The sequence below is a fragment of the Aythya fuligula genome, chromosome 1 (genome assembly GCF_009819795.1).
Source record: "Aythya fuligula isolate bAytFul2 chromosome 1, bAytFul2.pri, whole genome shotgun sequence".
Classification (NCBI taxonomy): Eukaryota; Metazoa; Chordata; class Aves; order Anseriformes; family Anatidae; genus Aythya; species Aythya fuligula.
Window position 1 is genome coordinate 116,756,659 of NC_045559.1, and position 14,876 is coordinate 116,771,534.

The window sequence follows — 14,876 nt, forward strand, 5'->3', positions numbered from 1 at the left end:
ATCTGTCAGCTTCTCATTTCTTTCTGGCATATTAATAAAGTTCACAGGGTGAGATCCTCAATTGCTACCTCGCTGAAGATTGGGCCCTGTGTGTTTCCTCTGCATGGCATACTGTGAAGTCCAATAGTTGTAATGCAACAACAAAGCAAACCCACTAAGCCTGGAGCAACGACAATGTTTTGTAACTCAGAATATGAACACTGTGGTGGTGCCAGGGCTGTCAAAAGAGCTGTGCAGGATCCCCTCCCTCTCACCCCCCCAGAGTTTGAGGTTGCACCTCAATCAATGGAGGTAAGGCCTTTGTGAATGTCAGCATTTGTGCTAATTAGAATAACTGAGATGCTTGTCTGCCTTTTCTTTTCATCTCTATCATCCATGGATACGTGTGTTCAAGCTAAGAGCATTCCTTTGAGTCGGAGGCCCATAGTGCTTTTTATTTTCTCCGCATTGTCCGGCAGGACCAGCTCCCTGGACACAGTGGAGGAGGATTTTCAGAGGGTCGCTCAAAGTCTTTTCTTGGCTTGGCTTGTGTACAGCCCCAGGAAACAAACACAGAGGAGGGCATGGAAAAGCAGCAGACATTGAAAGTACTATCACATGCTCCTTTTACGTTCTCAGAAACCCTGGTAGCGTGCACTGCCTGTTCTCTGCAAGGAAGCAGTCATGGGGGAGAGGGCAGGGGAAGGTCTTTGAGCGCACTCAGGAAATAATTTCTCTCTTCTTTCTTCTCCATGTAGGAATGGGAACACTCTGAGGAGATCTGAAGGGACACATAGTTCCAGAGGGATGTATTGTTGGTAAAATATGCTGCCTTGCACAACTGAAGACACATAGCAGGCACATGCATTAAATTATGACCATTGATGGACAGGACATTTCTGCGCTGGGTAAAATAATCTCTTAGGTTTTGTGGATTTACTCGTGGAAAGGCCTGAGTATTCTGGTATGAGTGGCATTACGGAGGTGGGGAATGTATACACCTGACTTAGGCTGGACAGGTGTTGGAGGGCAGCGTGGCAATGTGGTTGGCACATCAGTGGTAGAACTAGTGACAGTGACCGGGCCAGTAGTCGAGCAGAGGGTACAGAAAATAGTTGCAGAGAGGCAGTTTCTACTAGTGTAAGCTTTTGCAGTTTTACAGGAAAGTACCATGACATAAAATTGCTCAAGGTACAGCTTTGGCATGTTGTTTTCACCCTGGCTGAGGGAGACCATGCCTGACAGCGTGTTGTGCAACGATTGTTTTCTTGATTTCATGGGTACCATTGTGCAGAATGAAGCCCTGTGCCTGTAAGCAGGACCTGTGGCACTGTAATGTGTATGCTGGATATCTCTGGGGACTGTGGCCTCTCACCTCTCAGTGTGTCTGAAGTCTTGACGTGTTTTAGCAAAATACTTCTTCCATAAGAATAAGGGGAAGAAGTGTGTGGGTGAGGGAGGCATGAAGGACAGTAAGAAAGCAGCCAAGGTGCAGTGTGCAAGTAACAAATCACTGGACATTTCAGCCTGTACAGCACAGCACCCAGCCATACTACTACACCATGCATTTTTTATTAGCTGCAACAAAATAAACAGAATTCACTGACAATTAATGTGCAATTAAAAAAAAAAAAAAAAAAAAAAGAAATAAAAAAGAAGACCCAGGCAGAGAGGCACACCCATGTGAAGCACAGGGAAGACAAGCAAGCATGATTTTGGCAACTGCTATGCCACCCCCTCCTCCTAACCCCTGAAACAAGTGGGACTCAGCAGAGGCATCCCCAGCCACTATGGATAGCAGCCAGTGCTGGGGTGGGGGAAGTTAATAACCCCCCTCTCCCCACTCTCCCGACTGGTTTCCATCTGTATGAAGAACGCCCTGAATACCATCAGCAACCACCCCCACTCCTGGCCCCAACCCTTCTCAACTGCATGGATTCACTCTTTTTGTGGTGCTAACCCATCCACAAACTTCCCTACAGCCAGAAGTGATTTTCTGTCTTTGTTGCTGTTGATGTTTTGCTCATTTGGGTTTTGTTTTTGTTTTATGGTACACTATGTCTGCTCCACGCCTACTCGGCCCCCCAGAGTACTGGACAGACAGCTGGGTCCTCTCCTTCCTACCCTGCATGACCAAAGCCCACTCCAACAGCACCCTTAGTGCTGCCAGCAAGCGTCACGCGTGGAAGCACACGGCACGGCACAATACACAGCACCTTTTGCTCCTTCCACTGGTGACATGAGCTCAGAGCAGTGATTTGATGGAAGCTGGTGGCTCTGATACATTTGGATCTCAGTCAAGGAAAGGGTGGGACTGCAGGGCCTTAAACACTGGGGGCAGCCTGGAAGGCCATCAGGGTTATTCCAGGCTCTGAAGTAAGCCCGAGTGTATCTGGATCACCCCTGGCAGCCTGCTGGCTCCCAGGCGTGTTGGACCAGCTCCTCATTTCAGTGCTCGAATCCTCTCAGCGCTCCCCAGCATATCCGCCCCGTGCCAGCAAGCTCGTGAATTTCAGCATTTAATATTGTTCTGCCGAGCATTTATGGCGGAACTCTTTTTCTAGCCTAAACAAATTATTCCTTCAGCTTTTCCTCATAAATCATGTGTGTCAGTCCCTTGCGGTTCCTCTCGCCCCTCCTCGGTGCGCGCTCCCCTGCGAGGCCTGGTGCCAAGCCCTGGGCGCAGTGCGGCTGCTTCGGCCCCGTCGATGCTGAGCAGAGCGGAGCGATTGTTTACAGGGCCGGCTGATATGTCCCAGAATGACATTTGCCTTTTTTACAACAGTATCACATTGTTGATTCATACTCGCTCCCTGGTTTGCTCCAAGCCCCAGATCGCTTTGCACAGCAGCGCTGTCTGTCTTGCCAGCTTGTCCGTCTGACGTGTATCAGCGCTCTCCTTCCCAAATGTTGTGCTCAACGTGCCTCTCACTGAGTCTCATCCTCTTGATTTCAGGTCAGTTTTTTTAATTTAATCAATTTTATTTGAACTCCAGCACACAGTAAGCATGGTGTCACGGGAAGAAAGGCTGCTGCAAATAAACCAAAATCTGCTGTTTAACTACAGGAGCTGAATTTGTCCACCAGCAGGAGGATCTCCGGACACTGATTCAGAAGGGAACGATGCCTGTCCTGGCCAGAAGGACTGCTGTCTCTTGCCATGTTTGTGAGACATGTCATAGGGAGCTAGCTCCTCCAAAATATAAAAACCACACAGTGCAGCCTCCTCCTCTTCACCTCTCCTAAAATGTCTTCTGGTGGAATTCTCCCAAGTCCCCTTGAGATTCTCTGCTGAGTTTTCAGAATTTGGGAATGACGTAATTTCCTTGATCTTTGCCTGGTCCCCCAGACACCTAATCCAGGGCTACTTGCACCTACCCACCTGACTTAAAGTCCCGTGCAATACCTTTTACAGCTGCCTTCTTTAAAGATAAACATATGTTATAATAATAGTAAAATAGCACATTACTCTTGCAGGCCTTCACACTTGCTAACACTCATCTGATCTATGCAACCTCGTTTTTATGTCTATAATTTTATTTCCATAAATTTTAAATCCATACCTAGGCTTTGGGGTTTACTCACGGGTAACTAATGCCTTTCTTTATGAATCTTACTGTCAGTGCACTTAACTGTAGAGCATAGTACAAAGCACAAGAGAAAATCTCTTTTCTGGGGACCGTATGTTAAACGAATAAAGTCCTGACTTAATGTCTTCGCCTTGCTGAGTAGCACAGTCAACACAGTGCTGTTAGATTATGGGATAAATACCCACAAGTTCCAGAGCATTGTTTGAGCCAGTTGCTATAGTAATTTGAAAATCTGTTCTATCAGCGACATAAAAAAAGGGATGAAACAACATGTTGTTACTTCCTTCTTCTCAAATTTGCTGTGTTAGCAACACTCAAAACAGAATCATCTACTTTTCAAAGAGAAGTGCAGCATGGACACCTCTGGGCCAAGTTGCTCTGCGCATGCTTCCACCCTGGGCATTGTTTTTTCATACTGATAGAGAAGAGCAGGCTGTTTGCTGCTTGCTCATATGATGCTTTAAGCTTCCCAGCTCGAAGCTAGATCACGCTGCCTATTTTTGGAGCCACATAACTTTATAATTTCATTTGAAGGATAAGTGCTTTAATGGGTAGTCACAGAAGGGCACGGGGTCATGTATTGAGCTTTCCTGAGCAGTGAACGCTGAGGCTCTTAGGCACAGCGCAGGAAGGAATATATCATCCATAATGGATGGACTACCCCTGAGCAGACTTTTTGCAGTGTGGAAAGATGGTGTGAGTGCATCAGGGACCAGCAGAGATGAAGGTCAGGAACCTGGGCAAGCCTGAGGGGGCTAGATAAATTGTAGGATGTGACAAGGGATCTGGCATCGACTCTTATCCATGTTACTTCTTAATAGCTGAAGTGACTGTGTGAGGCTCATGCTCCTTATCAGGACCCAACCAACTGACCAGTGAGAATGTTCCTTTTTTTCTTGTGCATTTCTTTCCATACTCTTAATAAACTACAATACAATCTTCTGAGACTGCACCAGTCCCCTCCTGCTTGCATAAAGTTGCTACAAAACATTCACAAATTGAGAAAATGTTTCTTTTGCATTTTCTCTGAAGTAAACATTTTCTGCCCTTGTGTTTTCCACTGTTTCCTTTATGTTTTCGTCATTGCACCAGTTAGAGGTATCCTGCCAGGTAGTTTCTTAGTATATGACAGATAATCTTTCTTAACATAAAGCATTAGTTTAACACCTGGCATTTTGTAAAGGTAAGGCTCTGGAAGGAAAAGAAGAGGGCTTTTCAGGCCACGGTACACGCATTGTGGTGGTCTGTGAGGCAGAAGACGGGTGGTCTGTGAACGGATTAAAGAAAGAAGCAGATCAAAGCATGCCCATACACATCCCAGAAACAAACAAACTAGCAGGGGAAAACACAAAAATTAACATCTAAAGTTCAGCACCACTTGCATTTAGTTGCTGAGGAAAAACAAACTGGCAGCACTACACAGGCTGGCTCTTAATTTTTTTTTTTAACATGATGCATTGCTTTTGACTTAAGTAATGTTGGACAGTGTTGGCCATACTGTCGCGTAAGAATTAGGGAGACCGCAATGCTGCCATATGAGTTTTGGTAGGTGCTTTGTTTAAATGCCTGGGAATAGTGCAGTTTCTCTTGTGTCTTTCATTTGGCACCACTCTGCAAATTATTAAATTGGTGCCTGCCTGCTATGAAGTTACTGGATAAAGACTTGAGCTGGCAAAGGCTAATAAATGTGAGCTTCATCAACTCCTGCATGCCAGGCTTTGTCAGCTGGGTGAGCTTTGCTCTTTCCCTGGATGTACTCTCTGTCCCTACAGTTCCCTGCAGGAGAAACCCTGGAAGGGTTAAATCTCCCTGTCCACTCTGGATTCACTCTTCAGGCCCAGCCTTTCCCCAGGGAGCAGCCTTTACCCATCTCAGCATCCAGGAACCAGGGGGCTGGCGCCCTGCCCATGGCTTCTCTCTCACAAACTGGGATCCTTTCTTTTCTGAGCTAGTCGGCTGCAGAGCAGCGAGTGTGCCTGGCCTGGCAATGCCCAGCACGACTGGGGCTGCTCAGAAAAGGTTTCTCACAGCTCTGTGACTCACTGCTTGTACAGTGACAGCTTTCAAGATCCACTTTTTTTTCTTTTTTTCTTTTTTTTTTTTTTTTTTTCTCCTTGAAGTCCTAGCAGGTACAAATCTTCTACTTACGGCTCATTAAGCAAACTTTTTCCTGAGAAAGAGTTTCATCCCCTCCTCCGTGCTGGTCTTGACATGCAGCATCCAGAAATTAAGATGGTCTGGTTGACGGGGCGGAAGGGAATGGGAGCAAACTCTCTGCTACTGTGCTGAGCCTGCTCGTCTTCTGTGACTGCCACCACTGTCTCCCAGGGCTGCCCCATATCTGAATTTCACCTAAGGCAGATAATGAGAAATTCAAACTTTCTTATATGCACCTGCAACTCATTTTGAAAATGCCCAGCTACAGGTGCTACTGAAAAGTTCAGGACCAGTTTTTTTAATAATTTACCCTGAAGCACCATTTCTTGGGCTGCTGTCAAAATTGCTAGCTCGGTAGTGGGACCAACAAATGCTTTTGCACACTTGTTAAGCTGCATATTTGCAGGGCTCCACACTTAGCACTCATCTGGGTCATGACACACGGAGTTTATAAATATTCAGAAGGTGACAGTCTCGTTATTATTGCATGAGTAACTTGTCTGGGCAGTAGTGAAATGTAGCTGCTGCCCCAGCCTGGAAACTGAGGCACTTTGTGTCCCGTCGCCTGCCTTTTCCACAGGAAACAATGGCAGACAATTTCATTCAGCAATGCCCATAATGACCTGCCCTGAGCACTGTCAAACACCTCCTGTGCAAAAAGCATTGGGGGAGTTTTCTCAGAGCTCCATGCTGTGATGTGCAAATCTGTCTGCGAGCCTGCACGGTGCAGCTGTCCTGTGGCTTTCAGAGGTTGCAGGGGAGGTGGGTCTTAGTCCTTCTCAGAAATGCCCAAGCAACCCATCAACAGCTAGTTTTAAGAGCTGCCTGTGATTTTTACAATTACCTGCACTGTCTGGGTTGAACCCTCTGTTGGCATAAACCAAAAGAGTGTCAAGGACCCAATTAACCAAAACTAGTTATACGTGTGGAGGGACTAAACGATACTGAAGATTGTTATGAGCTTGCTTTTGCTCAGTAGAAGTTGGACAGAGTTTCTTCTACTTTAATCTACTGGATGAAGCTGTCTTCTTCAAGGCTTATAGCTTGTCTTTGCTGTCAGGAGAAATCTATTAGGTTCAGAATTACAGTATACATTGCAGTGTACATTATACAATAAAACTTGTTAGTATTTTCTGATGACAAGACCGAAGAGAAAGATCCTCACCATGGATCCATGAGCCCACCATCCTCCCTTGCATGGGCTGGCAAGAAAACCACTTTGGACATCCCCACTTCCCCAGGTGTGAGAACTGGACTCTTCCCTTAGGGCCAACAAGAGTTTTTAGAGATGCGGAAGCCCAGGAAATAGCACGACTGCAAGTTTTGGGTGGAGCAAGAGGCCCCTTAAAAATCAACACCATTGTATTCAATAAAAACCATGGGCTGAACTCCAGAGCAGCACCATTCTGCAGATGCCACCAGTAGCAGCCATGAGAATTAGTGGCTTGGAAATTTCCAGTAGCTTGGAAATTTAGCAAAAATGATGTGCTAAAGCAATGCTAAGTTGTGTTATTATGGCTGAGAACAGACAACTCAAAGAAAGTATGAATGAAAGCTCTACAAAAATAGTTCACCGAAATCCCACAGAGAAAAAAAAAAAGCTGGGCACCCTTAGTTAACTAGGGCACCCAAGGAAGTCTTGCAGGAGTTTATAATGCAGGTATTACGATACATATTATTTTTTTAAATGTGACCTTTTATGTTTGAATTACTTCTTTATGATGCAAGAATGGTTTCTGAAGTACATTTGTAGGGAACTGTAGCTCTATATATGGTATTTGTGAGTTTAGGGAGGGAATGTGAACAGGCAGATGTAAGCATCCTCTACAGAAAAGGCTCTTGAAAAGTGGAGGGTGACCCTGTAAAGCTAAGATGCTCTCTAATAACTAGAAGCAGTTGGCAGGACTGAGCATTGGACAGGGCTAGAGGCAGGTATGCATATGCAAACACGAAAACAGATATCATAACAGATAACATTTACTTTACTTAATCTTTGGTAAAGGCACATTCCTGAAAGTAACTAGAGCACCATGTCTCACGTGCATTTCAGGAAAGCTGCTACTGCAGCCAAGACCATCCCTAGGGGCAGCAAGCATGCCCTCGGCTATGCAGAATTACCATCTTCCTGGCACGAGCTTGGGGCTGGTGCTGGTGCACTTAGAGTGCAGCATAGAGCAACAGAGCATAGAAGCTTCAAAATGGGGTCAGGCATTGGTGGGGCAAGAAGCTGCTGTTCATGTGCTGCTCACTGAATGCACCGAGAAATGGAAGATTTCCAGTGAGTCCAGGACACAAGGTGGACCTTAACTCTTTTCCTCATGGCCCAGCGCAATGCACATGCGGCACGTTCCTCCCATAGTGTGCAGAACACCAGAGCAATGCACACCGTGACAGGTCACGGTGTGAAGGGCTCAAGGCACATGCAAGGTTTGCAAGGCACATGCAAGGTTTGTGAGACACCATGATTCAGTGAGATAGAAGGAAGATGAAAATAGACCTTAAAAAGAGTGTCTCTTTTAAGTCCTTAACTTTATTTATTTATTTATTTATTTATTTATTTATTTATTACAGAAGAGTTGTCCCCGGATGGTAGCAGGGCTGCTTGAGGAGCAGATGTGGCAGTGGCTTTGGAGGTGGGCTCACAGGTTTTCTGCTTGTTGCTTTCTGTCAGGGGTAGGCTCAGGTTGTTTTACTTCTGACTGTGAGTTCTTTGAGGCTGGGAGTTATTTAAAAGTTAGGGAGTCAGTTGCTGGGCAAGGTTTCTTTCAAAACACATGGTCTTTGAATGCTGGTTGTGGTTGCTCGCTTATTTTCCATGTGGATGTCATTAGAGCTTAGTATGTGAAAACTGAAGGGTAGAGTCAGTTGATTGTTTTTTGTTTTGTTTTGTTTTATTATTTTTATTTATTTATTTATTTATTTATTTATTTTTTGCATTAAGGTAAGCTGCTGGTTGCTCACTCAAGGTAAGGCAAGATTAGTTTCCCTGATAAGCAAAGCCTGGTTTCATGTTAATGAACCAAGTGTCATGAGCACTCTCCTCCAAGTGACCAGAAGGATCTGAGAGCCTGCTGCAAGGCCCAGCAACCAGTAAGGTTTTGAGTGCTTGCCAGCTCGGCAGAGATAACAAGGGCTGATCTGCAGGCATGTCTGTACATGGGAGACTCAGCGTGTCACTGCCGGGATGATACTGCCCGTGAAGCTGCTAGGGGTGTGAGAATATTTCAAAGACAGCTTGATGGCATTGCTGATTACTGGATTTGTGATGGGAATTGGTAACAGAGTACAGGCTTCCACTCCAGATGGTGAACATGTGATTTCCCAATGTTGGGTAAAGCACAGGCTTGGAGACATGGTTATACGAAGAGAAAAATCTCCTGTGAAATTGGTTATGAAGCAGTTGGTGTAGTTTAGGGTAAACTAGGTTCCTATGGCCTGAACAGGAGTGAAATGGGTGACTTTGGTGGTATATTTGGGTTGGGAATCCACATTTTATATTGTAGGTTTTTAAGACAGGCTGCAATGCTCTTGCTGGGGGTGTTGCTGTGCATGCGGTACCCGACTGTAGTAGCACAAATGGTGCCAATTTGGGGTATTTTAAGTTACACAGCCCATGGAAAAATCCCTTGGTTTTCTGTGTGAGGAAGGGCTGAGAATAGTTTCTCTGCTTTGTGATAGTTCTCCAGGCAAGTTGGAAGCAGCAGATCTGCCAAAGTTTGGGGTTGGTGTTTATTTGGTTGGCTCTGGGGAGCAAAGGCACTGAATTGTGTCAGTGCGGGCTTTATGAGCCACAGGGCTCCTCAAACTTCACAACAGGGCAGACCAGCAGACCAGCCTCTTGCAGGAGCCAGGCTCTGGGCTGTGGGTGCTACACATGCAAACAGCAGCATCCTCAGTGTCTGCCTGGCCTTCTGTATTTCCCCCTCCTTTTGCTCCAGCTGTCCTGTGGAGGAAGAACCAGTTGCTGTAGGGCTGAGGAGCTGCACAGACAGGGAGCTAGGGGAAAGCGTGGAGATTTTTCAGGCACAATCTCCTGACTCAGGAAGCTGTTTGCCCTCCTTCAGTATTCCAGGCAGCAAGTCTGAAAAGAAGGCCTTATCCTGTAATACAGGCCAGTCGTGCTCACAAAGGTCTCTTTGTTAGGCCCGTGTCTGCTGCATCGTTCCTCTCTGACAAAACTCCTCTGCCAAAGCCCCGGCGTGCTTGGCTCTGAAAGTGCCAGGCTGGCAGCAGAGGGGGCGAATTCCTGCCCGCTCCTCCTGCCCCTCAGCTTCCCTGGGTCCTCCTGCCCCACCACTTCTCTGTTTCTCTGCTACGATGGGTGGGATGAATGCAGGCAAGATGTTGCAGTGCATGCTCCTTGCAGCTCATATTTTTCACCAGCCTATATTTTTCACCAACAATACATTATTGGGCAGGCAAAAGACTTGCCCTCCAGACAGGTTTGGGTAAGTTTGCCTAGTGTCAGATCTAGCATCTGGCCTCTTAGGTGAAGCAAATGGGCTTTCAAAAGCAGGGCTAGCTGATCTGCCTGTGGGGAGCCAAAGCACTAAGCTCTTTGTGATACAGGCGGGTTTTTAGTACATGCTGCATGCACTGGGAGGCTCCTGCTTTCTCACTGAGGCCTTAGGGGCAACTTGGAGAACAGCAACATACACTAAAAAAAAAAAAAATAGAGCATACAGAGTGTGAAGCAAAAGGAGAGCAGCTAGAGAAGGAAGCACTGGGGGGCTATGTGTACTTACCATGTGGAGGGCTCCTTGGGGTGTGTATGAATCGTATTGCCAGGCCCCAGGGAGTGTTTGGCAGCTTTTTGGCCCCATTCTGGCCCTTGGGGCAGGAGACTGGGTCAGGACAGCTGACTGCAATCCCAGGGCAGCCACAGGCTGTGCTTTGAACTCCTGTTGCTGGCAGCTTTACCTGAATTACCATACAATAATGTCCATTCTCTCTCTATTTATTTTTATTTTTATTTTTATTTTTATTTTTATTTTTATTTTTATTTTTATTTTTATTTTTATTTTTATTTTTATTTTTATTTTTCTCCTAGTTGAGTTGCCCTGTCTGGGTATATTCACTACATTCACTACTGCACTTTTCAGTACCTAAGAGGAAAATCAGGAGAGCTTTCCATCCAGTATTTCTGTTCAACTTGACTGGCGTTTCATAAGAGGAGGCTTAATGGGGAGGTAACAGCAGTAGGGAACAGACCCACTCCCTTTCCTCCTTTTTGGCTCTGCATCTCGGCTCTGAGAGGTCCGTCTAAGGCGTCCATCTGCTCCTGGCAAGCACCACTCCAACACCTGTGAGCCAGATGTAAACAGCTGCATGGTAGGTGTCATTTGTGATCCAGCCTTAATGCAAACCATGCTTAGGAATGATTACAAATGGCTCCATAAAAAAGACAAAATGTATAGCACAGGTAAGTAGCACCTCTTTTTTATTTCATCTTTCCTTTTATCTTATATGCTTTCATATCTACGGTATAGAGCACACTTTTGTGCTGCAGGATGAATAGCAGTCGAATTTCATTAATCTGGTCTCAGTGTATTAAATCATTTAAGTGAATGCTGAAGTTGTATGCTCAATCTAAATATTTGTTTAACTGCTTTCCTGGATAGGGATACCTTAGTACAGTTAGCTATCTTCACTAACTCTAATGGCTAGCCTAGCAGGCTGGCTAGTTCTCTCTTTGACATTTAACTTTGTACATATGACATTGCCTAATCTGATAGCAGTTTCTGATAGCACATTCCTTTAAATACTGCAGTCTCTACATACCACAGATTTTGCAAGGTCATGGTTACACAGGAAAGTACCTCCTGAAAACCCCTCTGTTTAAGGGTAAGTCGTCTTTGCCTTTGAGGCATCATTGTAAGAGGCTACAGTTGCCTTTGTTTACCCCCCCCCACCCCAAGCTGGCTTTTCACTACTTGCTTCCCATTACATTTTCCATTTTTGGAATACTTTGGATTGACATCAGAAGACTTTTTTTTTTTTTTAATGTTTATTTTTATTTTAAACTTGCAACTTCTTTCCTTGTCCAAAGGCTGCTGTTAGCAACTGCATGGAATGCACTGAGCATTTTCCAATAGTCCATATGGCTTTGCTGACAACTTCAACAAATATATTGAATTTTAATTTGGATCTTGATATTTTATAATCTTGCATTTTATAATATCACATTCCAGGCAGTTACAGTTTGATTTTCCTGTCATTGTGAGCTATTTGTGTTTTCAGCAGGCTGCTGAACAGTTTATGCTGTGTCAGATCACACTGGTTTCTCTGTAGTAGTCTCATTATAAACCCCCAAGGAAACATATTCTGAAAAACAGGTTTGGATCAGACTGGATGTTAAATCAAAGTTATAAAAAAACCTTCATTTTCCTTCATGCCATTCCTCTTCTTCCTTTCTTTTTCTTTCTCTTTCTTTCTTTCTTTCTTTCTTTCTTTCTTTCTTTCTTTCTTTCTTTCTTTCTTTCTTTCTTTCTTTCTTTCTTTCTTTCTTTCTTTCTCTCTCTCTCTCTCCCTCTCTCTCTCTCTCTCTTTCTCTCTTTCTCTCTCTCTCTCTCTCTCTTTCTCTCTTTCTCTCTCTCTCCCTCTCTCTCTTTCTCTCTTTCTCTCTTTCTCTCTTTCTCTCTTTCTCTCTTTCTTTCTCTCTTTCTCTCTTTCTCTCTTTCTCTCTTTTTCTCTTTCTCTCTCTTTCTCTCTCTCTTTCTCTCTTTCTCTCTTTGTTTCTCTTCCTTCCTTCCATCTTCCCTCCCTCCCTCCCTCTCTCCCTCCTTTCTTCCCTCCCTCCCTTCCTTCTTCTCCCCCTACCTCCTTCCCTCCCAATCCTCCTTCCTTTGAAGCCTATCATGTGTCTATTTCCATTTGCCACCTAGGGTAGGTATTTCTAGTGAAGAGAAAGCTTTAAGGTTGATCTTACCTACCAACAAGTCATGTTGCTTAAATGAACTTATAGCCACAAGACACAGGATCAAAAGGTAAATGATAAATAAAGGCAATGTCGATATGTTACTTCTACAAGTCAGTTTTGGATACATTTCAGAAACCTTTAGAAAGTGAAGTACCTTTAAGTAGATTTTTAGTGGTTTTCGAATCAAACCCCAGTAAAGCACTATGAACTTGAAACTTACGGTCAATTGTTTCATGTTTACTTTATAAAATAAATAGCAGCCATTAAGTGATATCCTTACTTGTGTCCTTACCAAAATTTTAAGGGAGAAATAAAACACAAACATAGAGTTAAAAGGAAATGTCTATCTGCAACCACTCAGTATAGAAGAGAAGCAGGACTGGGGATGATTTCAATATCGCCTTAAATCAGGAGATCAGTTAATAACTGGTCTCTGGTATGGGTGCATGTTCCCTGCCATTTCTGCAATGCAGTTTCCATGTTATCACTTCGGCAACAGGTCCCAAAGAGGTGGGGAGAGACCAGAGTTGACTGCCTGCTGGTACTATTGCATATAAATGATTCCCTTAATCTTCAAATGTCAAAAGAAAATGTCGAACTGTCAGGCCAGGCTGGCAACACCAGTTGTAGGTTGGACACTTGAAAGTTAGAGATTCAGTAAATACATTTTTTCCCTTGTTTGCTCTTCCTATCTCCCCCCACCTCTTTTCCTACCAAACACTTCTCTCCTCCATCCAGCAGTGATGAATCATTTTTGTTCCTATTCCAGGAAGTTCTAAAAACAATTTTCAAAATTTAATATAAAGTAAGAAATGGGGCAAAGGAAATAAAACAGGTTGGGATTACTTAAAACTAAATTTTCAGAACACCATTTTGATAACTTAATTTATAAAGACATAGCAGACAAACAGAAGATGACATTTAATCACGTTTAATGTCAGAACAAACTCTTAACACAAAAAAAATTACTTTGATTCTCTTTGAAAACCAAGGAAACTTTACATTCCTTTGAGAGCCTTGTATGAAGGTTGTGTTTCACTATTGAGGGGAGAAAAAAATGAGAAAAGAACAGTAGATAGGTTGGTTTTCCCCATCAAGAAAAGATCTGAAACACAGACTCCATCTGGAAAGCAAACAAAGAAAGAGAAGAATTTGCTGAGTAACACTTGTTAACAGTTACTGGCACTGTACTTGAATCTAAATGAGAACTGTACATTGCCTTGATCTGAGTGTACAGCCTCTGCAGTTATGTGGCAAAGGAGGAAAAAAAAAAACCCTACTTACACCATATTTGTGTTTAATCCAAAGCACACATGAACCAAGACTTAAAAAGTCATGCAGTGATTCCCCAAAGCTTCCAACCCTACATTGACCTTTGCAGACCTATATATATGACTCAGTGTTTCAAAACCTCAAGACCCCATAGACTCCCTGAAGGCATTTGCCTTCTGGTTCCCAGCATTTGGTGCTGGGCAGGTGTCTGGATGGTGTGGGCATCTCACATGTGTTAGGAGGAGGCTCCTTCCTCACCTCCTTTCTGTAGCTGCGGGATGGGTGACCTCCTGAGAGGGTCCATCACTGCCTGCCTCAAGTTGAAGCTTCTCTGCCCAACTCCTTGCATTTTTTCCTTCTCACATGTGATTTCAGTTCCCAGATGCCAAAATAGCCCCATTGTGTTGTGAGTGGTGGTGCCCTACTGCATGTCTCTGGGAAGGCATAAAAGATGAAGCTGGGAGGTTTGTTTTTTGGGTGGCCTTGCTCCCAGATGACCTGCCGGACCCCCACTTCTTCATATAGGTGGAGCATGATGCTGGCTTCAGCCAGAGTTTCCTGCAAAGGGCTGAAGGGATTTTTTATCCCCCACCACTTTTACATGAGTTAAAGACAAGAACATAAACTTCCAAATTAGATTTACAAGCCTGGGTCCTACCTTTGGGTGTTGCAGCGAGCATGATGCCAAGTAAGGATGTGTTGTTTACCTGCAGCCTTTGCTCCCTAAACTTGTATATAAAGCCAAACAATTTGAGGGACATAGCACAGGTGACAGGGAATACCCCAAGTCACTGCAATTAATTTTTTATTTTATTTTTTTTTCCCTAAAAAGCACTGCCCTATAAATGTATTGTGTCTATAAAGGAGTAGAAGTGTAGGATCCTGATGCTCTGGATGCTGTGAGCAGTTGCACCTGGGCCAACAACTAGGGACCAGTGCTGGTTCTGCCTTGTCTCCAC

The 14,876-nt window shown here is 44.4% G+C and overlaps 1 protein-coding gene across 14 annotated transcripts in view; it reads left to right on the forward strand.

Moving 5' to 3' along the window:
• The first annotated feature begins 2,830 nt into the window (after positions 1 to 2,830).
• Positions 2,831 to 14,876, forward strand: part of NDP (norrin cystine knot growth factor NDP) — a 47,587-nt gene continuing 35,541 nt past the window's right edge. For 7 of the 14 annotated variants that reach the window (XM_032183865.1, XM_032184011.1, XM_032183924.1 and 4 more), the window contains exons 1-2: positions 11,066 to 11,148; positions 11,497 to 11,570. The gene's annotated coding sequence lies outside the window, so the exon portion shown is untranslated. The other 7 variants (XM_032183888.1, XM_032183915.1, XM_032183972.1 and 4 more) reach the window with 3 other exon arrangements.